The sequence below is a fragment of the Macrotis lagotis genome, chromosome 6, assembly GCF_037893015.1.
Source record: "Macrotis lagotis isolate mMagLag1 chromosome 6, bilby.v1.9.chrom.fasta, whole genome shotgun sequence".
Classification (NCBI taxonomy): Eukaryota; Metazoa; Chordata; class Mammalia; order Peramelemorphia; family Peramelidae; genus Macrotis; species Macrotis lagotis.
In genome coordinates this window covers 36401277-36423900 of record NC_133663.1, presented here as the reverse complement: position 1 = coordinate 36423900, position 22624 = coordinate 36401277, and the positions used below count along the sequence as shown (strand labels likewise).

The window sequence follows — 22624 nt, the reverse complement described above, 5'->3', positions numbered from 1 at the left end:
TTCCATTCCAAGACTTTCATCCATGGATGAAATCACAGGTCCAGTCTATTAAAAAGAAAACAAAGCACTGTATGCCAGCTATCATTATTGTCACCCTAACCAGTGGTCCAGAAGTAGAATGTTTTCTTTCAAAAGGAAGATTGGACCAACAAGGGTGAATGATATTGTAGTCCATTATCACCATAGCAACCTATGGTATAAATAAAAACAAATAATGCCTCTCAGTTCTGTATGGCCCCTTTCCATGGTGACAGTAGCAGAAAAAGAGGCTGAAGGTACAAAGAATCCTCTGGAGAAAATGTATGTTAGCAGTGAAGGGGACTGAGTTTATCCCAGCTTTATGACCCTCAGCCCTTGTTACAATAATGATAAAGCATTGTTTCATCTGCATTCAAGAAGGATGCCGAAGCCTGTCTTAGTATGAAGGAAGAAGAAACATTGGAAAGGGAGATAAAAAGGAAAACAGAACAAAAATCCTTCTTTTGTTTATGTATGCCAAGATTATGTGTATGTAAGTATATCTGTCCACACACACACACACATATGCTGTCGTCTCTCTCTAATGGATTTGCCCCCTTCAATCTACTTTAAATCAAGACCTGGCCACATGACTCATTTTGTGGCTGGATTGATAGTTGTAATAAATTATATATTCTGAAATAAACACAAATGCAGTTGCTCAAATTGATATTTTCAGTGGACCAGATATAACTGATTTAGGATAAAAGAGTGCACAGTTTTTGTTTTTGAAGAAATGTAATCAACTGTGGAAAATATTTACCTCAATCACTATCTTTCTCCTGAAACACATGAAAAAGCAATGTGTTTATGGCCAGGTAATCTGCTTGTGTTCACAAAGAAAAGGGATGTCCACAATACTTTTTAGTTCTAACAAACCAAGCTAATCTGCAGAAAACTAGAATCAGCAGCAAATAGAGTAGCTTTGTAATCAGGGGTCAGGATTTTAGCCATTTAATGTTTTGGGGGTTTGGTTTCCTTCTCTGATAAAATGACAAAGTTGGGATATTGGTGTTCATTCATTCATTTACGTCTGACTTTTGGTGACAACATGGACCAGACATGCTGAATCCTTCGTTTTACCTTGCTTTCATGACAAGAGGTTGGGATAGACTTGTTCTATCTTGATTTGAAATTTATATGACAATATAAATATCATTAACTATTAGGATACATACCTGTATTAAAGACTGTGTCCCAGAAAATTAGAATATATCAGACTTGGAAGGAACATCAGCAGATATCTAATTCAACTTTTACCTGAATAGGAATTTTCAGTATGAGAAAATAGCGTAACCAGCAAAAGACATATAGGGAATCCAATAGTAGAATATAATTCTTTCCTATTGATACTCCAACAGAGATCAAGGAAGTTGACAAAATGTAGTGGTGACTGGGAACTCTAGTAAGAAACCCCAGTGAGACCTATTTCTAGTCTAAGTAAGGAGAAGCAATCAGAGAAGCCTGTAAACCATGAAGAGGTGAGTCAGCCAGGAAGACCTGCCTATGCAGAGCCTCTAGCAGGATCAGATAGGATCTGTAACTATGTATGGGACAGGGAATATGGAATGGGGAAATAGATGCCATACTGCTGTGGTTCCAGATTTAAACCATAATCTTCCATATGGAACAGGGGCTAGAGCCAATGGCTGGATATTAGGGTAAAAAATACAGGTCATCTTTAAGCCTACAACTCTATTGTTTAAGCCTACAATTCCTGAAGTGCAATTTCAGGGTTAGAAACCACAACAGAATAATCAGGGGAATTATTGAGAAGATGAGGGCTGAGCCTGCAGAACCTTCTAGCTAAGAAAGCCTGGGGCTATTAGTTGTCTACTGGAACTCTGACCTAGGGCTGCAGTTTGCTCAAACTGGGCTCTAAATAAGACAGCTTTGACATTATGCAGCTTGCTACAAGCAGTGTGAGATTTTAGAATAATAAAGCACCCAAAACCAAAGAAAGCAGGTTTAGACACTAAATGACATCAATCAGTACCAAGCAAGGTTTTAACATTCACTCCAAAAATAGATATAGCCCTAATACAATGTTCCAATTCAGTGAAAGAAATGATTATTAATAATTAATGATTTGGGGGAGATCCAGAGTTTCCCCCATTTTTCTAAAGTCCCCATTTGTTCAGTCACTTGAAGTGACTTTTGTTCTGTCACTTGAAGGATACTACTAATAATAAGATTAAATGAACTCTTTTCAATCTTTATCAGGTCCCACCCTACCTTTTATTCTGGTTTGGGTGAGATAAATCCTTTGAACTGATTGACTAAGGGTGGGAATGATATGGGTAAAGGGATAGTCTCTATCCAAGGGTGTCTTAGCACTCTCAGACCTTCAGTGGGGTGAATCTACCTCTTTTTTTAAAAACAGATCAGTGGTGATTGCCACCCTCAGGTGATATTCTTTGTCATTTTTCATTCAAGAGCTCCACTGACTTCTTTTAATTAAAATGCTGGTATTATTAATAAAATGACTAATTACCCAGAAAATATGTCTCTGGAACTTTTTAAATGCCACATGAACAAGTAAGAATTGACAAATGAAAAAAGAAAAATGAAAAGACTAATGTTAAAGAGATGTTAAAAAGTCATGGACAACTAAGACACAAACACAAAGATGGTAGACTACAGGAGGAGTTGGTGTACAATATCAGATCTGACCAAAAGATTGGTTTATCTGATTTAATTTTACTTTGTTCCAGGCACACGCACACACACACACACACACACACACACACAGAAACACACAATAGGTTATCAATAACAGTATCAAACAAAACAAAATGACAGTACTGATGTAGAGAATTATGAATGTAGCAGAAACAAATTCTGTAATTTTTCAATGCTGTTAGAATCTTGTCAATTGTGGAAGGCTATTTGCTCCTGAACTCTGTTGATTGTCTCCTGCCTTCCATTTTCCCCTTCATCTAACCTTGACCATAGATGCTGGCATGACAGGAAATAACATGTTGAACTTGGGGGTCCTGCACCTTTGATCAGGAAAAACCAGTACGTAGCTTGCCATTGGAAGACACCTGGCCCAAGGTGCAAGATCACTCCTCAAATGCCATCCCTTGTCCAAGCTACTCTAAAAGGGTATTTAATAGGAAGAACCACCACTTTCAATTTTCTTCCTTCTTCTTCTTCTTCTTCTTCTTCTTCTTCTTCTTCTTCTTCTTCTTTCTTCCTCTTCTTCCTTCATCATCTTCTTTCTTCATCATCATCTTCTTTTTCTTCATCATTGTCTTCTTCATCATCATTGTTGTTGTCTTCTTTTGTCTTCATTTTCATTTTTTCTTTGTCATTGTTGTCTTTATCATCTTCTTCTTTGCTCTTGGCTTTTTCATTGTCATCTTCTTTGTTGTCATCATTTTCATTGTCTTCTTCTTTCTTTTTCAACTCCAACTCCCATCTAGCAGGATGGGTTTTTCTCACACTCTTTCTTAGGCCATGTGGACTACCACGGGCCTCCCCCATTCCATGTAGCCAGACCTTATAAGCCAAGCCTCATGGCTGCTTATCCTTTTCTCTACCTCTTTCTCTCTTTCTCTCTCTCTCTCTCTCTCTCTCTCTCTTACTCTCACTCTCATTCAGACTGGACTTAGCCTGTACTCAAAGTGCTGATTGCTTTCCTAGGAGTTTTAACCTGTTTACTTTACTATATTTGTAATAAAACCTTGAGCAGTTTCAAAATCCCAAAGGGAGCATGAAAATTCTTCTGCTTTTCAGTGGCAAAAATACCATTTCAAATGAAACACTATATTTACAAGCTGTGCCATTATGGTGGTGACTACTCTCAGTTCTCCAGGCAACTATGATTTATAAGTCACAGAGCAATTTTTGAGCATCATTGCAGGTATATACATTCAATGAGTTGCCTAGGAACTCACAACCATAAAAGTCTGAGGAAGAATTTGAATTCAGGTTTTTCTGACTCCAAATCCAAAATTAAAATACTAGATAATAAGAAATTTTATGAAAAAAAAAACAGGGGTGGCTAGGTGGTGCAGTGGATAGAGCACCGGCCCTGGAGTCAGGAGTACCTGAGTTCAAATCCGGCCTCAGACACTTAATTACCTAGTTGTGTGACTTTGTGCAAGCCACTTAACCCCATTGCCTTGCACCCCACCCCCAAAAGAACAACAAGAACTAATCTAGAAACCAGTTAAGGAGAGGAATATTTAAGACTCATTGAACTATTTGAAAGTTATAATTTAAAAATGCTTATATACAATATTTATTTTTATTTTTGGTTGCCTTGTAACTTCATTTAAAAAATGTTTAACAGGATTTTATTTTTTCTAAATATAAAAAATATAGTTTTCATATTCATTTTTATAAGATTTTGAGTTCCCAATTTTTCTCCCTTCATCCCCTCCTTTTCCCCTCCCCAAGACTGCAAACAACTAGATACAATAAAGAAATTATGAATGAAAAATGTTCAGACCTATTAGAATTAGAGAATGAAAATAGCAAGAATTTAATCATCATCACCTCTTCAAAAAATGAAAATACTTTTTTAATTTAAATTTATTTTTTATTAAAGATATTATTTGAGTTTTACATTTTTCCCCCAATCTTGCTTCCCTCCCCCCTCCCCCCCCACAGAATGCATTCTGTCAGTCTTACTTTGTTTCCATGTTGTACCTTGATCCAAATTGGGTGTGATGAAAGAGAAATCATATCCTTAAAGAGAAGTCTAAGAGGTAACAAGATCAGACAATAAGCTATCTGTTTTTTTTCTCAATTAAAGGGAATAGTCCTTGTATTTTGTTCAAGCTCCACAGCTCCTTATCTGGATACAGATGGTACTCTCCTTTGCAGACAGCCCAAAATTGTTCCCAGTTGTTCCTCTGATGGAATGAGCAAGTCCTTCAAGCTTGAACATCACTCCCATGTTGCTGTTAGGGTGTACAGTGTTTTTCTGGTTCTGCTCATCTCACTCAGAATCAGTTCATGCAACTCCCTCCAGGTTTCCCTGAAATCCCGTCCCTCCTGGTTTCTAATAGAACACTAGTGTTCCATGACATACATATACCACAGTTTGCTAAGCCATTCCCCAATTGAAGGACATTTACTGGATTTCCAATTCTTTGCCACCACAAACAGGGCTGCTATAAATATTTTTGTACAAGTAATGTTTTTACCCTTTTTTCCTCATCTCTTCAGGGTATAGACCCAGTAGTGGTATTGCTGGGTCAAAGGGTATGTACATTTTTGTTGCCCTTTGGGCATAGTTCCAAATAGCTCTCCAGAAGGGTTAGATGAGTTCATAGCTCCACCAACAGTGTAATAGTGTCCCAGATTTCCCACATCCCTTCCAACAATGATCATTATCCTTCCTGGTCATACTGGCCAGTCTGAGAGGTGTGAGGTGGTACCTCAGGGAAGCTTTAATTTGCATTTCTCTAATAATTAATGATTTAGAGCATTTTTTCATATGGCTATGGATTACTTTGATCTCCTCATCTATAAATTGCCTTTGCATATCCTTTGACCATTTGTCAATTGGGGAATGGCTTTTTATTTTAAAAATATGACTCAGTTCTCTGTATATTTTTAGAAATGAGTCCTTTGTCAGAATCATTAGTTGTAAAGATCGAAAATACATATTTAACGCCTCCTAAGAATGTCACAGTCAGAATCGCAGAATGAGAAGGTAGAAGAAATTGTACTATTAGGAGTCAGATTTGAAGCCTATGAGACTTTGGGAAAGTTACTAAAGTCCTCTCTGGATCTGATTTTGTCCTATACTAAAAGAAATTAGATTAGAATGTTCCCAAGGTCTATTGCAGTTTTAAGTTTATGATCTCTGGGTACAACAAATGTTCATTCAGACTTTCCTTGAAATTCTTCTAAAAAGGGCAGCCCACTATCTCCTGTGGAGCCCATTCCATTATAGTTGTGATTGTTAGGAAGTTTTCTCTAACATTAAGCTATCATCTGCCTCTTTGGAAATCTTCTCCTCATCCAAGGCATCGCCAACGCTACTCACTGTTTCTTGTTCCACACTCTAGGTTCAAACCAAAGAAGTCCAAAAGCTTGAAGGCCCTTATCATCACTCCCTGCCCCCATCTTGTCTTCTCCAGCACAGGCCTCCTGACTTAAATTCAATGTTCTTTCAAGTATCACCCAGATAACAAAAATGGTTTTAGAGATTCTGTTTTTGCTAAAATATAAGGGAATACCTAAATTTGGTTCTTTCTAAATCTAACAGAGAGAGAGAGAGTGAGAGGGAGAGAGAGAGAGAGAGAGAGAGAGAGAGAGAGAGAGAGAGAGTTTTCAGAAGAATGATAGAGAAAATCAATTTGAGTCCAATGATGCTCATTGCTAAGAGATGCCTGGCTCAATATCTGATCTTTTTACAGATGTCACACTATCCAGCTTTTTGGACTATGTCATTTTCCAAATCCAGAGAAGTGGCTATACTTCAGGAAAATTCTTGTGATTTTCTTCTTTCTCCTTGCAGGAAAGAGATTTCCAAAAGAACACTAACAGCCCCAATGGCTTTTTAAGCTTTCTGTTAAGCTGATGCAAAAACCAATTGTCATCTCTGCCCCAAGCTGTCACTGCTGTTCATGGTAACGTTCTCTGGTCAACACATTTACAGAGTTAGAAATCAGTGCATGATCTGTTGTCACTGGTGTGCCCTCTTCACAAGAGAGTGATACAGAAGAGATGACTCTAAGAAAAGAAATGAACAGTCTTCTGTCTTTTCTATGAAGAGTGCAACCAAGTGGTAGCAGCAGTTAGAGCATAAGGTCTGTAGTCAAGAAAACTTGAGTTCTAATCTAGCCTCAAATATTTACTAGCTCTATGATTCTGGGCAAGTAACAATCTCAATCTCTCTCAATTTACTTACCTATAAAAAAGCAACAATAGTAGGATTTTGGGAGGAACAAGGGATGATATTTCCAAATCACATTGTGTACCTTTAAGCACTAAATTAAAAAAAATGCTAGTCCATGTAATTAAAAGGTCTATATTCCACCTGGTGACTAGAGTTTGAATATACTGGTGTTTATAAAACATTCATATTTCTTCCAGTTTCAAATCCTTCTCAGTTAAGGCAAACTGAGAAAAGTAGTAAAAAAAAAAACCTAACCTGAGTAGACAACAAATGGTAGGGTTTAGATCCTAAATGAGGCAGAATTGCATCACTCATGAAGTGCTGACAAACAGAAGGATTAATGAAGTCACATGAGTAAAGGCAGGGACTCCAAATTTGTGGGGTCAGGGTCCTAGAGTATGTGGGTGACTTAAGATGGAGGTACAGTCATTGCAATCCCAGTGTGTCTTTCTCTATTACTTTCAGCACTGTTATATTAAGTCCAGACAGAACAGTGCAAAGGGCTAGGTTTGGAATCAGAGAGCCTTTGTTCAAGTTCAGTTTCTGTTACTGGGTGACCTTAGGAATTTCATTTAACTTGTCTGGATCTCAATATTTTCATTTTTTTTTTAAAAAGGAATGATTTAGACTATGACTCCTAAAGTCTTCTTTGATTCAGAAGCTGTGATTTTTACACATTGATATATCAATAAACAGAATTACTTACCAGGCATGGATTTGAGTAACATATAGGTATAGGAGAAGAAAAAATATGCAGTAGCTAGACAGTCATCCTTGAAACCAGGAAAATCTGGGCTCTAGTTTTGCCTTTGATACATATTAGTTATTATATCACACTGGAGAAGTCCCTTAATTCTCTAAGCACCTTTATGAGACTGCAGCTTCCATTTGTAGGTAGGACTGTCCTCACCCGGAAGTTCTCTATAATGGTGAAACCACAGATCCAGTTGCTTTTCTAGATCTTGGACGTATCTGTCACCTTCTGCAAGAGTTCTTTGCTGATTTCCATCTCTTCTAATGGCCACCTTGCTATGCTTCCCTTTTATCTCCTCTGTCCCCTTAGTTGTAAACCTTACAGAAAAGATGGGAGACTATTCTTCTTTTCCTGGAGTCATCCCTTCTGTGACACTTTTGTGAAATGGGTACACCAGTGACAACAGGTCTTCTTTGTAAATAAGTGGTGAGAAGGGATCATTACCATGGACAGCACCAACAGCTTGGTGATTCCACTTGGTCTTTCTTTCCATGTTATTGTAAAACAAAGTTCAAAAAGGCATTAAAAGTATGTTTTCTCCCCCTACAGGATAGAAAGTGAGTTGCTTGTCGACAGGCATTGTTTTTTCTAAGAGTCATCTTTACTTAGTCTGGTTACATAGGAGGTACATAAATGTATGTTGGTTGAATGATAATTATTTTTCAAATGAACAGAGATGTTGTTATCATGAATAATGTTAAAATTCATAAGATTTAAAGTGTTGCTGAATTCACAGAAGCTTTTTGTCATGAAGTAGGTGGTTGTGAATTTTTTTGACATATAAGAGTCTTTATTCATGAAAAGGGTTAGTATCTATAGAATTATAATTAGAGACTGCAATGACAGAGAATGGAGGTTGGGGGAGAGAGGCAGAGAGAAACAGAGACAGAGAGACACAAAGTCACAGAGTGATAGGCAGATGATAGAGACAAAGACACAGAGAGAGAAGTCAAGGAAATAAAGATTGAGACTTATTAGTCAGAGAGAGAAAGAAATTACATTTTTTTTGTCTGAATGTCCCTCTTTCATTCCTTGCCTTTTTCCTTCCCCTCTAAGTTGCCCCTTAATACTGCCATTTCTTAGAACAACAATGAAGGATCACATAGCTTTCTCCCAAGGATTAGGATTTCAATGAATAGGCTTGCCTTTCTATGTCAATCCCCATCCCATTTCCAACCAGCCCCACCTGCTCTTAGTCTGTTTAGTGAAAGCTTGGAATCCAATTTGATTTGTTTCCAGGTTCATGACTTCAGGGCTGTGTGCTAAGATATAAGAAAAGGAAGAAATAGTAAGAAAATATCACTGAAACCTAAAATCTGTCATTAGATTTACCATAAAGCCTAAAATATTTATGTTAGAATCTTGAGAAAGAAGAGATTAAGGTTAGGAGAAAGGAACTGGAGCCAAGAATGTCCAAATTTGTATGTCATGGAAGGGAGATGATAAGACAGAGAATGGGTAAAAGAAGAGTATCTGATTTGGAATAAAAAAAGTTAGTGGTCATGAGATAGGCTCTTTTGCACCCTTAAACTCCTGGTAATAGGGTGGTAAAGTTAGGGTAAATCTTGATTTGGACTCTTTTTCTTAGCAGGAACAAAGACTAGAAAGATGTCATGAAAATGAGGGAAAATCTCAAATCATTCCCCTTTCCAATTACTTCATAATTCAATTCTTGTTCAGTCGTGTACAATTCTTCATGACCCCATTTGGGTTTTTCTTGATAGAGATACTGGAATGGTTTCCATTTCCTCCTCCAATTCATTTTACAGATGAAGAAACTGAGGCAAACAGTGGCTTATCTAGAGAGCTAGGACAACCCTAGGAGACCTGCTATGGACAATACTATTCACAACCAGAGGAAGACTAACAAAACAAAATGAAATAAAAACAAAAGCTACAAAATATGAATGAATATGACATTCACGTCTTAAAATTTTCTCTTGTGTTTTTCTTTCCTGTCTCGTGGTTTTCTTTCTTTTCCCTTAACCCTAATTCCTCATATAGAAAATGACTAATCTGTACACATGTTTAACACAAATGTGTGCATATAATATCCAACAGGCTGTTTGCTGTTGGAGGGGGGGGGAAGGTAGGAAGGGAGGGTGGAAGGAAATTTTATAACTTAAAAATATGCATATGCATGTGGGATGATTATTGAAAAACTTTCATAACATGTAATTGGAAAAATAAAATAAAATATAAATTAGTAAAAAAAAAGTGATTTGTCCAGTTCAAACAAATACTAAGTGTCTGAGGCCAGATCTGAACTCAGGAAGCAGAGTCTTCCTGAATTCAGGCCCAGCCCTGTATCCATTGTACCACCTAATTGCCTTAACACATTGGACTAATTCTGCCTTATCTTTAAATACTTCATTTTGGTTTCTTTGACACTGATTTTAACTCTCCCCCTGCTCTTCCCCCTTCAATGAGATCCCCATCCCATTTCCAATTTCTCCCAGTCAATGTTGAAGTTTGAAACTTCTTTTCTATAAGGCATTCTTCAATTAAGTATTTAATTGCCAGCTCCTGCTAAAGCCTCCACCTCCTCTGCCTACTTACAGTTTGAGGATAGCTGGTTTCTCTCAAAGCTACTAAAACAATAGATGTGAGATCTTTTCTACTTCCCCCAATTTTAGTGTCTTTCATCAAAAGTACCTTTTACATGCTTTGTCCATCCCACACCTCTTATCAGGTTCTCCAGGGCAGGACATCATTCATTTCTGTCTTCATCCCCAGGGGCTAGTTCAGAGACAAATGCTTGCTTATTGATCGATTTGCTTATTGAAGATTTTCAGAATCAATTCATTAGCATAACCCAATGACTTCTGGGTCATTCTTTTTTTTTTTTTTACAGGGGAAGAGAGGGGAGCAAAGTCATAAAATTTCTGAACTGGGACAAGTCAAATCAACAAGCTATTCTGGGCCAGGTACTGTGATAAGCTTTGAGGATACAAAGAAAAGCAAAGAATTCACTAGTGGGCAGGAGATATGTCAACAATTTTGTACAAAAAAAGGACAAAAAATCCTAGAGATAGAGGAAGAATGGACTGGGGATGGGAAGCACTGGGATGACCAATGCCCAGATTCTTTTTAGTTTCCAATAGGATCAGACAGGTAATAAAGCAACAAAAGTCATGGGCATCTGCCACTGAGATGGGGCAACCATTGGAAGCTAGTGGAAAGAATGGATTGAGAATTTTGCTAAGATCATCATTTACTTTTCTTCTACATCATTCAGGAAAGATTTAATGTTTCTAATGTTTTCTAAATATCATGCTAGACTGCAAAAGAGATGAAGTGTATTTAAGACATGGCCTCTTTTCATATGGAATTTTAAAGTCTGGTGATAAGATGTGAAAATTATGTAAATAATGATAAGGGTTAAACATCAATGCATATAAGAGATTGGCAGGATTGAGGTATGCTCTGATGGGCAGGAACTTTTTAAACTAAGTTCTGTCATGTCCAAAAATATTACTTTGAATGATTTAGGAATATTTGTGATTCTAATATGGTCATATTTAGAATCATGTATTTTGAGCCCCAAAGAATTCAGAAGTCATCTACATTAATTACCACATTTTATAGATGAGAGAATTCAAACTCAGAGAGATCACCTACATGATAAGCAAATCATGTAGGTAGTAAATGGTGACTTTTGTAACCTGAGGCTCCGACTTTGAATGCAGCTCTCTTTTCAGTTTAACAGAACCAGTCTAAAAAGCTTCTTTCCCAGAGAATTTATTGATTGATGTATTACTGCAGTGATCATTCCCAAGTGAAGATTACAATATAGACAAATAAAATTAGATTAATTCATTCATTCAGATATCTGGAAATCTACTGAAGGCCTACTGTGTGTAAGGCATTGTGAAAGGCACTGAGATATTGATTTGAATTCTACAAAGGATAGCAAATCCTTAATCTAGCTGCTGCTCTCTTTAAAGTAAGAACGCATAGACAAGGACACATTTCAATTCATATTTTAATCTGAGAAAGCTTTTTTTAATCTGCCAAGATGAAACTGAAGAGAAAAATTTTCCCAGAGTGACAGACAAATTCACGAAGTGTACAATAAGGCATGTCTGCATATATATGCACGTATATAGACTCACAAATTTATGCATGCAGCCTAGGACAGATCCACAAGAATCAATCTGTGCCTGTTTATTGGGCTTTGGAAATTATGACAGTCAAATAAGCGTGACTAATTCCAAGGAACAGGAAGATTCAGTTTTGAAAGTGAAAATGATGTTCTTGTAGGTACAATGCATATACTCACATTTTTCCTTAAAGAAAATTGTTCTGGCTCACAATCTCACTGGAAGTGCACTTCCAAGAGAGAGATGTTAAAACTGCAATCCTTCATTTCCTGATTCAATACTTTTGATTTTGAGCTTTTACATTTAATGCTTTTGAAAGATTATTGGATTTATGGATGTTAAAGAATAAACCTTCTGTTTATTCCTAGGCCAGTTACTGTATATACTGCCTAACCTCACATGAAGAAAAACTGATATCAAATTTTACCTAGAACAATACATCTCTATGGGGGACTAGTGTGATTAATTCACCCTCTTCAATCTCTTCTAGGTATTTTAAAGTGGAAAAATGTCTAAAATGCCAGTTTCTGACACTCTTTATGGAGGTATTGAACTAGGAACTTATAACTTGTTCCAAATCACTAGATATTGTGTGATCCTGACACACGCATTCAATTCAATCAACTTATCAAAATAAAGTATAGGATTTCTCATTGTTGAGTCATTTTACAGTTTAGTAATCACATATACATACACACACAAACATGAAAAAATATAGGTCTGACACTCATTTAAAAGTTCTAAGAATAAGTTAAAAGATTTGAATATATATTTGAAGATTAAACAATATGAATTACCATGTGATGCTCATCAGTGGTCTGTATAATTTGTGGATAACCTTCCACAAATTTCTAGAATCTATTTTTAAATGCCTTTTTCAGTGTTTTAAAGAATCAATACAAGTTCTGCATGACTCACTTTTTTTTCATCTAGGACTGAAGAAACCAATCCTTCTTTTTGCCATATGCCTAAAATGTGTTCTTCCTGAGTACAAAATCTCTTTGTTCATCACAGATTTTTCTGTATCATAATTAGAAATGCAGATGGAAAGTATAAATTAGGAAATAGTTGACAGGAGGGAAGACATTTGCCTTTAGAAATTTGGGGCAAAATTTCAAGATCAAAGCCTTCGAAATAGAAACTGAGTCCGTTTGCAACCAAATGAAGGAAATGGTGCATGATCCAGCTGTGTCTAAGCCCAGAATTAATTGGTTGGGCAAACCTAAACAGGGCCTAGACAATGATGAAGGAGGTTTAAAAAGCTGAATATAAAAATCCTTTCAATTTTCATGCAGTTTTATCCAGGGTTTCTTTCCACAAAATATCTAGCAGATTGTAACCCTGTTTTTTTTTCTGCAGTACTTCTTTTCATCATGTATGGGATTTTGTTTTTTATGTAATCAACCTGTATATCTCTCAGTCATCCAGCCAATGAGCCTGCCTTCAAAATAAAGAAAAACAACTAATAAAAAACAATAGTAATAAAGACCAGTCAAGGCAGTTTGTTGGATATTCCAAAATCATACTCTTCACATTTCCTCTACTCCATAACCCCTCCCCCAAAAAAGGATCAAAGTAAATTTCCTCATCTCTTCTCCAGAACTGTCATTAAAATTACTTTTCAATGGTCTTTATTTTTCTTTTCCATTATAATATTTTATTCATTCTGAATATTACTATTATTAGTCTTGAAAGACCTAGTATATTGAGGTGGCTAGGTGGCATAGTGGACAAAGCACTGGCCTTGGAGTCAGGAGTACCTGGGTTCAAATCCAGTCTCAGACACTTAATAATTACCTAGCTGTGTGGCCTTGGGCAAGCCACTTAACACCATTTGCCTTGCAAAAACCTAAAAAAAAAAAAAAAAAGACCTAGTATATAGTGTGCTGGACTTGGAAGATCTAGAAAATCTGGATTGAAATTATATCATAGAATCTGGCTAGCTATGGAAATACAGGTCAGTCAGTAAACACATCTCAATCTGAGCTCCCTTATTTGAAAAATGGGTAGAATAATATGAATTGTCTCAGTTGGATGTTGGAATAATCAAATGTGATAAAGTTTATAAAGAGTTTTCCAGTCCTTAAAGTATTAAGTAAATGCTAGGTCTTTCTTTCTCTCTCTCTCTCTCTCTCTCTCTCTCTCTCTCTCTCTCTCTCTCTCTCTCTTCCTTCCTTCCTTCCTTCCTTCCTTCCTTCCTTCCTTCCTTCCTTCCTTCCTTCCTTCCTTCCTTTCTTTTTTTTCTTTCTTTCTTTCTTTCTTTCTTTCTTTCTTTCTTTCTTTCTTGCAATGGGATTAAGTGACTTGCCCAAGATCATGCTGCTAGGTAATTATTAAGGGTCTGAGGCTTGATTTGAATTCAGGTACTCCTGACTCCAGGGTTGATGCTCTATCTACTGCACCACCTAGCTGCCCCAATGCTAAATATTATTGATGACTTCATTCTCCTTTTGCTTCATTCAGCAAGTGTTCATGCTTCACTTTTCGTGTCTCCAGGAACTCATTCTAGTCATCATTCCCCATAGGGTTTATGATAAAATGTAGAGTCTGTTTCAAGGCAACAGGGAAGGAACAAGTTGATAAGGAGAGAATGAAGTTAGGAGGAAAAAATGGATTGATTGAGAGATCAATGTGTTGTATATGACCTAATCTCATAGAAATAAATTGAACAAGCCTTAAATAAACTCCCAAATTAAAAGCAAAGACAAAAAATAAGGGCAGGTTGATAGGAAAAAATCTATTAAGCATTCAAAGAGCAATTAATTTTTATATTTCATATACTATTTGGACAGACTTTGAAAGAAGGGGTCCTATATGCTTCTGACATCTAAAGAAGAGAGTCAAAATAGAGAAAGAAAACAAGATCAATATCTCTCATACATAATAATACAAAATTTTTCAATTGCAATAACATAGCTCATAGATTATATATTATGATGAAGTTGGATATAAACCAATAATGCAGAGCAGATTTAGTATTAGAAAAAACTCTAAATGAAATGGATTATATTAATATTAAAACTTACAAAAATTACATAATAGGTGGTGAAAAGACTTTATCCAGGACACAATACCCAGTCCTGGGGGTGGTGAGAGAGAGAGAGAGAACAAACCAAATGTAGGAATAAATAAATTTTTCTTTACTATGTTAAGTTACATTACATGTAATATAATGTAAATAAAATAAAAGTCTTTCTAATAAGATCAAGGAGAGTTGCACCACACATGAGAGATCATAGCAACATAGACCTATGGTTGGAGGGGACTTCAGGTCATCTAACTGAATTCCACCATTGAACTAATAAAGTAATTCAGACTCAGGAAGATGAAAGGATTTGCTCAAAATCACACAGATGGAATATGAAAATTGTTATTCTGATTCCAGAGCATATCCACATTCTATAAATACTATGCTGTACACTTGATCATAGATTTTTTGTAGTATTAAATTAAGTTCTTCTAATTCTTTTAAATACTCTAAGTAATACCATTACATTAATCGAGGCCAATAGTCTTAAGTTCTCTGCAATACTTGTAACTAATCATTAAAATCTGGTAAATTTCAAAAATCACTTAGGAAAATTTTCAAGGAACAATCAAGAGGAATCCTTGGATATGCGCAATACCACAATGGAAGCAAACTGGTTCAAGTCAAGCTTCCTTTTTTTCTTTTCTTTTTCTTTTTCTTTTTTTTTTTTTTAGTTTTTGCAAGTCAATGGGGTTAAGTGGCTTGCCCAAGGCCACACAGCTAGGTAATCATTAAGTGTCTGAGGTCGGATTTGAACATTCAGGTCCTCCTGACTCAAGGGCTGGTGCTCTATCCACTGTGCCACCTAGCTGCCCCTAGCTTCCTTTCTTTCTAACTCAAAACTTCCAGGTCTCATGAGCATAATAATCAATGAGTAGAAAAATCCATGCTACATATATTTTCTCCCAAAGACAAGATCAAGGTTTGGGAATATGGAAGAAATTATCTGTGAATATGGAGTGGGTTATTTGAAGGAATACATGTTATAACTAAATGTAAAGAGGATACTAGTAAAGAAAGATACATCACTTTTAGGGGTTACAAAAAAAATAATCTATAAAGTATAAGCCAGAAAAGAAAATAAACAGTGATGGGTCATTTTGTTGATATTGTATACATCAACGCATATGTATACAGGTGCCCTTTCTTGTGTGTATTTGTTTCTGTGCACACACATACATGTGTGTATGCAATCATGTTTGTGTGTTTATGGACACAAACATACACATATATATGCTGAAAAAAATAACATAGAATTTTATTACTTGAAATTTCAAACTTTAGGATTAAGAATAAGACAGAAGTATGATATTCAAGACTGGCATTCTGTCTGTGACTTATTAGTGGGTCCCTGGGTCTGACCCCAGGAAAACAACTAGACAAGGACTAGTCCTAGGACAAAATTTCCAAGATCTCATCATGACAAAATCAATCAAATCTGTCCAATTAAGTGAACCTATTCCCAGACATATACTGAAATAAGCAAATATTGCATGAAGTAATATTCAATTATTAATTTGTTATTTCTAATATATTATATACTGGGAAACAAGAAAAATCAGGCTTATTATCATTGTATGTAAACTAAGAATCAACAGATACTGTGTGAGGATGGAGTAAAATATAAAAGCTTTAATATTCATAGTCTTTTAGAGAATTATTTCTACAATTCATAGTTTTGTGTTTACTTCTTGGTTTATGGCTGGGTTCTGAAGGCTAAGGGTGCCAGAAGTTTGATCCCTAGCTATTTCAAGCATCACTGTATTTAGAACAATGGATTCAAATTCAACCAAAATATTCTATTGACAGAATATTCTACTATGGCTCATAACGCAGACTGCTTGACAATGCCTTCCTGGATACAATTATATTCCATGAGGGCAGATACTAATGGACTTTTCATCAAATCCCCAATATTTATCATATAGTTTCTGGCATGCAGTAAATGTTTAATAGAAGCATATTGATTAATTGATCTCTCAGATTTCACCTTGCAAATCAGAACCCTCTGCTACCATTGTCACACATCAGAAGAAAGACAAAAATGCTATCATGTTAAGTTGGAGAATATTAAAAAAAAAACAAGAAAATTTGGGTGTAACTGTTCCTGATGCTCCTCTGTGGGGCAGGAGAGGGAGAAGAGAATAACAAATTAGTCAATGAACATTGAACTGAATCCAGAATTGAGTGAGGGGAGGAGGAAGGAGAGAAAAAAGGGCCATTGAGGTACATTGAAGAGATATCAAGGAGAGAAATAAAACTATACACCAATGAGCTAATGAACATTGGTAAAAAAAAAAACATTCAACAAAACATCAGCAAAGTAGTTACTACAACAAATTAACAAGATTATTCATTATGACCCAATTGGATTTAAACCATGAATACAGGATTAGTTCAACATTAGGGAGTCTCTAAAATAATAAGTGATATTAATATAAAAAATAACAAAAAATCACATGGTTATATCAAGATAGAGAAAAAAAATCTCTAACGTTAAAAAAGAAAACCTATTAAGAAGCAAAAGAATAATTGAATCTTTCCTTACTATGGCAAATGGTATCTACCGAAAGCTAAGAACTAGCATTATCTGTAATGAATAATCAGTAGAGACTTTTCCAGTGAGATTGGAAGTAGGACAAGGAGTTCTGTTGTCACTAATATTTGATAATATAGTTCTAAATATGCTGGTGACAATAAATATGAAAAAACACTTGAAGGAAAGATCATAGGCAAAGAGAAAACAAAATTATTGCAATTTGAAAATTTTATAATGATTTAGACCACTCTAGAGATTCAACCAGAAATTAATTTAAACTGTTAATTTCAGGAAAGCAATAGGAGATGAAATAAAGCCACAAAATCATCAGTATTGGTGCATATTACTAACAAAATCCATCAGGGAGGGATAGAAAAAGAAAGCCCATTTGAATAAATGAGTAATGTGCAAAATATTTGAAAGTACAGCTACCAAAATGCACTTAGAGATATAGGTAGAATGATTACCTAATAAAGGAATACTTAAAGGACTAGAGAATGATTAATTCCACTCTTCACCAACTCCTCCACTCATGTCAGCCATGCTTTCTTTTCTACATCTTTTTTTGAGGGGAATTCTCCCCCCAAATCGTCAGGTATCTAGTTTGCATTTACTTTGTAAATACCTATATTCATATCTGATCTCTCACAGAAAGGACTTTCGCTTTCATACTTACACTCACCAGGATCTAGCTAGCATAGTGAATGGCACATTTTGGGGACTTGGAGTCAGGAAAATCTGGATATTTGAGTTTACCTCAGGTATTTACCACCCTAGGTGGGTCACTTAACAAGCCTCAGTTTCCTCAACTATAAAATGGGGATAATAAAAGCATAGGTTTAAATAAGATATTTTATTATATTATTTTAGTGCAGCACCTGAGACAATGTAGGTGCTTATTCTCTTCCTCCCCACTAACCACAATTGATTGATTGATTGATCTAATTATTTTCTGATATTCCAGATTCTCTTTTGGTGCTTCCTCCTAGAAATATTGTTCCATTTTTTGTGAGATGGTAACCACAGTGGATTAATTTAGTTTCATTTAAATGCTGCCTGTACTTTCTACCGGTGAGACCCAAAAGAATTCCTTTAACCTCATAGATGAGATTAGATCCAAAGGTCTTTTCTAGCTCTATGATCCTAAATACTGAAAATGAGTAGGATAAGTAAAATCAACATTAAAACAAGGACTGAAAAGGTGATATTCAAGGATGAAATGTATTCTTCAAAAAATGAAAAGATTCTACTCTCTTCTGAGATATTAGTAGAAATAGTCAGGAATAACTAGGGATGCATTCCTAAGACCTTCAGTTGAAAATCTGGTAATTTTAATAATCAAAAGTGACACAACTGATGTCAATAAGGGTGATTATTTCCTGTCCCATTACTGGAGAGGTGAACCCCAAATCCTCACCTTCATTTGCTTTCCTCCAATACTTCATTTTTCTATGACAGAAAGCTAGGATTGTTTTTCTTTTTATGATTAATCAATCTTAAATCCTAATGGAGTTGGCTTCATATCATGAATTCTTTACAATCTGGGGGGGGAAGACTATCTAAGAATATCTTAGAAGCCACTTCCTATTTCTATAGTGTCAGAAGTAAGGTCAGCTTTGCTCCATTTCCTGCTCAGTTGTATTTAGTGGGGAATTAATGAAAAGGTCCAGGGAAACGTGATCTGGCACATTAACACGCAGCAGAGAGTTTGGGTTTGTTTTTTAATGTGAATTGACTTCTAATAGAAGATGAAAAAAAACCCCACAGCCAAGGCAGAAGTGGCTGCCAATATTCCATGGGGTGGCCCCTGCCTGTGACTCAAACAAATTCTCCTGACTCTGTGTCTCTGTTCAGGCTGCTACCTTTATAATATTAGAAAACTCTATTCATTCTACTGCTACCAGTTTCCTCCAAAGTTTGGCTCAAGAATCTCCTTGTACATGAAAACTTTTCTGATTCTCTTAGCTCCATCTGCCACAAATTTCTTTCAATTTATTTTATATACACTTTAAATTTATTTTGTATATATAAATATTTCACATACAAATATGTTTTTATATGTGTAGTTTGCATACATATATTTTATGTGTACATGCTGTATTAGGTAATAGCTAAGAATAATTTTAGTTAACATTTACATAATGCTTTTAAAGTTTGTAAAGTAATATATAAATGTTATTTCATTTTTATCCTCCAAATAACCTAGGAGTGACTATCATTTTCCCTATTTTACAAATAAGGAAATTGAGACAGCAGAAGTTAATTGGCTTGCTCAGACTCCCAGAGGAAGGAAGCATCAGAGATTAGATTAGATCTGGAATCTTTCTGACTGCAGACCTGGCTCTCATCTCCTCTATCACCTAGCTGCATAAAACATAAGAATGATGAATTGTTCTTGGTATTTTGAGGCATAGGCAGCCAGATGATAAGGCAGACAGTATAGTGGATCCAGAGAAAAAAAAAAGACCTAAGATCAAATCCACCTTCAGAAATTTGCCAGTTGTGTAACTTCAGGCAAGTCAGCTGACTTCTGCCTGCCTCTGTTTCCTCAACTGTAAATGTAGAAAATAATAACATCTACCTTCCAGGGTTGTTGTTAAGTGCTTAGCAAGTATCTAACATGTAGTAGATTCCAATAGTCTTGTTCCATCTCCTCTTCCTTCCCGTTCATCCCCCCGCAGCCTTCGGTATAAGAATCAGGAAATCTAACTTAAGATGAACATTGTGAACGTAGAATCTGGGGTGAGCATCCTATCCAAGGCCTCTGTTTTCATGGTTACCTCCCTGGAAAAGGAGCTTCCTATCTTTGGTCCCTTAGACTCATTTCAAGAACTCTATACAAATACTCATCTCACTGGACTTCAGGGTGGTTCTGGTCCTTCGAAGTTTGACAGACATATAGATCATCAGTTTCTCAATGTGAGTATAAGCAATTATATATAGATATAAGCAAATCAGCATTCAGTCCAATCTCAAGCCAGAATACCATTTAAACCCCCAAAATCAAAATTCTCAAAGAACGTTTTAGTTTGTTTCAAATTCCCAAAATATTTATAGGACTTTTTGGATAGGAAATAACTGGAAACAAAGTAGATACTCATTATGATTTGAATTGTTAAAAAAAAATTTGCTACATAAACTTAATATGGAAAATTTTTGATTGATTATAAGAAAGATCAATAACAAGATAAATTAGTTTAATAGAATGAACCTCTATACCAGTTGTTGTCACATCCTCACTCACTTAAGCTTGGAGTTCTTTGAACTACTTCTTTCAATTATCTGCTGCTCAAAAATGGACAAGTTGTCATCTAAAGGAAACTCCATTGTACTTTGAAAGTCTGCCAGCCCATTGATTAGAATTCAGAATACATATCCCCATAGAAGTTTAACGAAACTTAAATATGGAAAGAACTTTCTAGTGTACTATTCCTGTCTTACAGATTTACATATACAGAAGATAAGGCTCTGAGAAGAAATCTAGGTCACCTGACCCACTGCCTCTAACTTGTTCCAAATGATGCTTTCAGTCTTCCACTTAGTCTATTAAAGTTCAAAACTGCAACTGAACTGGGTTCCTTGCACTGGGTGGAAATTCTCTATTTCCAGAAAAACATGAAATTTCCAGAAATGTCCAGAAAGACAAGGCATCAGAGAGGATGAGACAGATCATATACTTCAGAAGTAAAAAAAAAAAGAGCTTTCAAGATGATTTAATTCCATTCCCTTATTTTACAAATGAGGAAAACTCTTCCAGAATTGAAACAATTTAACTAAAGGTTTTGGATCTTTTAGCAGAAAATTCAGCATTGAGAGTAGGAATGTACTGACCAATCAAAAGTCAGACTACCCCATAGGTCAATCATAGTCACATAGTAAGCACATGTATAATTTTTCATGTGAAAAAAAGATCAATTTAGCCCAGATGTCAGGAATAATTTTCTAACAAACATTATTTTTTCAAAATAAAATGGGCTACCTGGGGAGGTTGGGGGGCTCTTTTCTCTTCCCCAATCTTAAAAGTCTGCAAGTAGAAAAAAGGACCACTTGTTTGATATGATGTACTTGGGATTCTTTTCATATATGGGTTAGACTAGGTAGATTCTGAGGTTCCTTCTCTCAAATTTAGTGATTCTGTAAAATTGTTTATTTAAAGAAAGGATAGTGAAAAATGACTACCCAACCCTTGGGAAATTGTTATCACTTTGGAAGTCTTTATGTGAGCAATTTCAATTTCCTCCCTGAACTATTTCTGTAGCAAGGTCATGGATATACTCTTGAGCATTTGTAATGAAGCAATGTGGAGTTTGTGGGGAAGCACCTTTAAGCTGTTATAAATTCATAGGCAGGGCCATTTTAATTCAACATCTTCTAAACAATGCGGGGCAAGGCTCAGGCACAAAGGAAATATGGCTGCTATCAATGGCAGGCCATTAATGCAATAATGAAGATGTCCCTCCATGGTGATAAGTAACAGCCCTCTCCAAGTTATTCATGTTGTTGAATAAAAAGATTCAAACAATCAATTTAGCCTCAAATACGTTTTGTCTTGTAAAACATTTGAGTCATTAACCTTAACAATGTCAGTGTACTCTCACTCTGGATTCCAGTGAAATTAGTGTCCAGGGAAATATTTGAGAAAACAATTCATGGGGAGTAATTTGTTAATGCATTACTGACTCCTGCTACAGAGAACAACTCTCAAGTGCATTGTAAAGGATTTAGTAACTTGAACCACAGAGAAAGGAAAGAACTATAAAGACTTCAAGACCCAGAGAGCTTGGAAATGTATTCAATTGGTGTTTGTAGTTTGTAGTCTAAAGAGAGGGAGAGTATGAGAAATACTGATGCTAAGGTTCATATTTTCACTCAAGGCATCTCATTCCTAAATATATAGAGCATGCAAGTAGTGTAGCAAAGGTGATAGAAGTAGGTGAGTCAGCAAAGCTACTAGAAAACAAATTCTAATTGTTGGGCAAAATTAAATAGTAAGCAATTGTCTCTCCATTCTTCCCAAAGGTTCTTTATCTCCTAAGCTTTATCTTACTTCTTCTTTTGAATCCTTTCAAGGTTCAATTCAAATATCATTTTCTTTAGGAGACCTTTTGTCTCTCTAGATGCCAGAGTATCTTATCTGTAAATAATTGTCTCTCCAAATAGAATTCCAGTTTCTTAAGAACAAAGGGGTCAATATTATGAGATAAGTGATATAATTATCTAAAACCATTCCAAAGGATTCAAGGTGGAAAATGCTACTTACAACCAGGGAAAGAATTAGAGTTCTGAATGCAGATCAAAGCATATTCTTTTCACCTAGTTT

The 22624-nt window shown here is 35.8% G+C and overlaps 1 protein-coding gene and 1 long non-coding RNA gene across 15 annotated transcripts in view; one reads left to right on the top strand and one right to left on the bottom strand.

The window, feature by feature from the left end:
• NAALADL2 (N-acetylated alpha-linked acidic dipeptidase like 2) overlaps window positions 1–22624 on the bottom strand; it is a 1546126-nt gene that overhangs the window by 197764 nt on the left and 1325738 nt on the right. The window lies entirely within an intron of this gene.
• Window positions 252–20864, top strand: LOC141490736 (uncharacterized). Its single transcript, XR_012469325.1, has 4 exons — window positions 252–511; window positions 10489–10561; window positions 19986–20223; window positions 20748–20864. It is a non-coding gene; the product is annotated as an uncharacterized LOC141490736 (long non-coding RNA).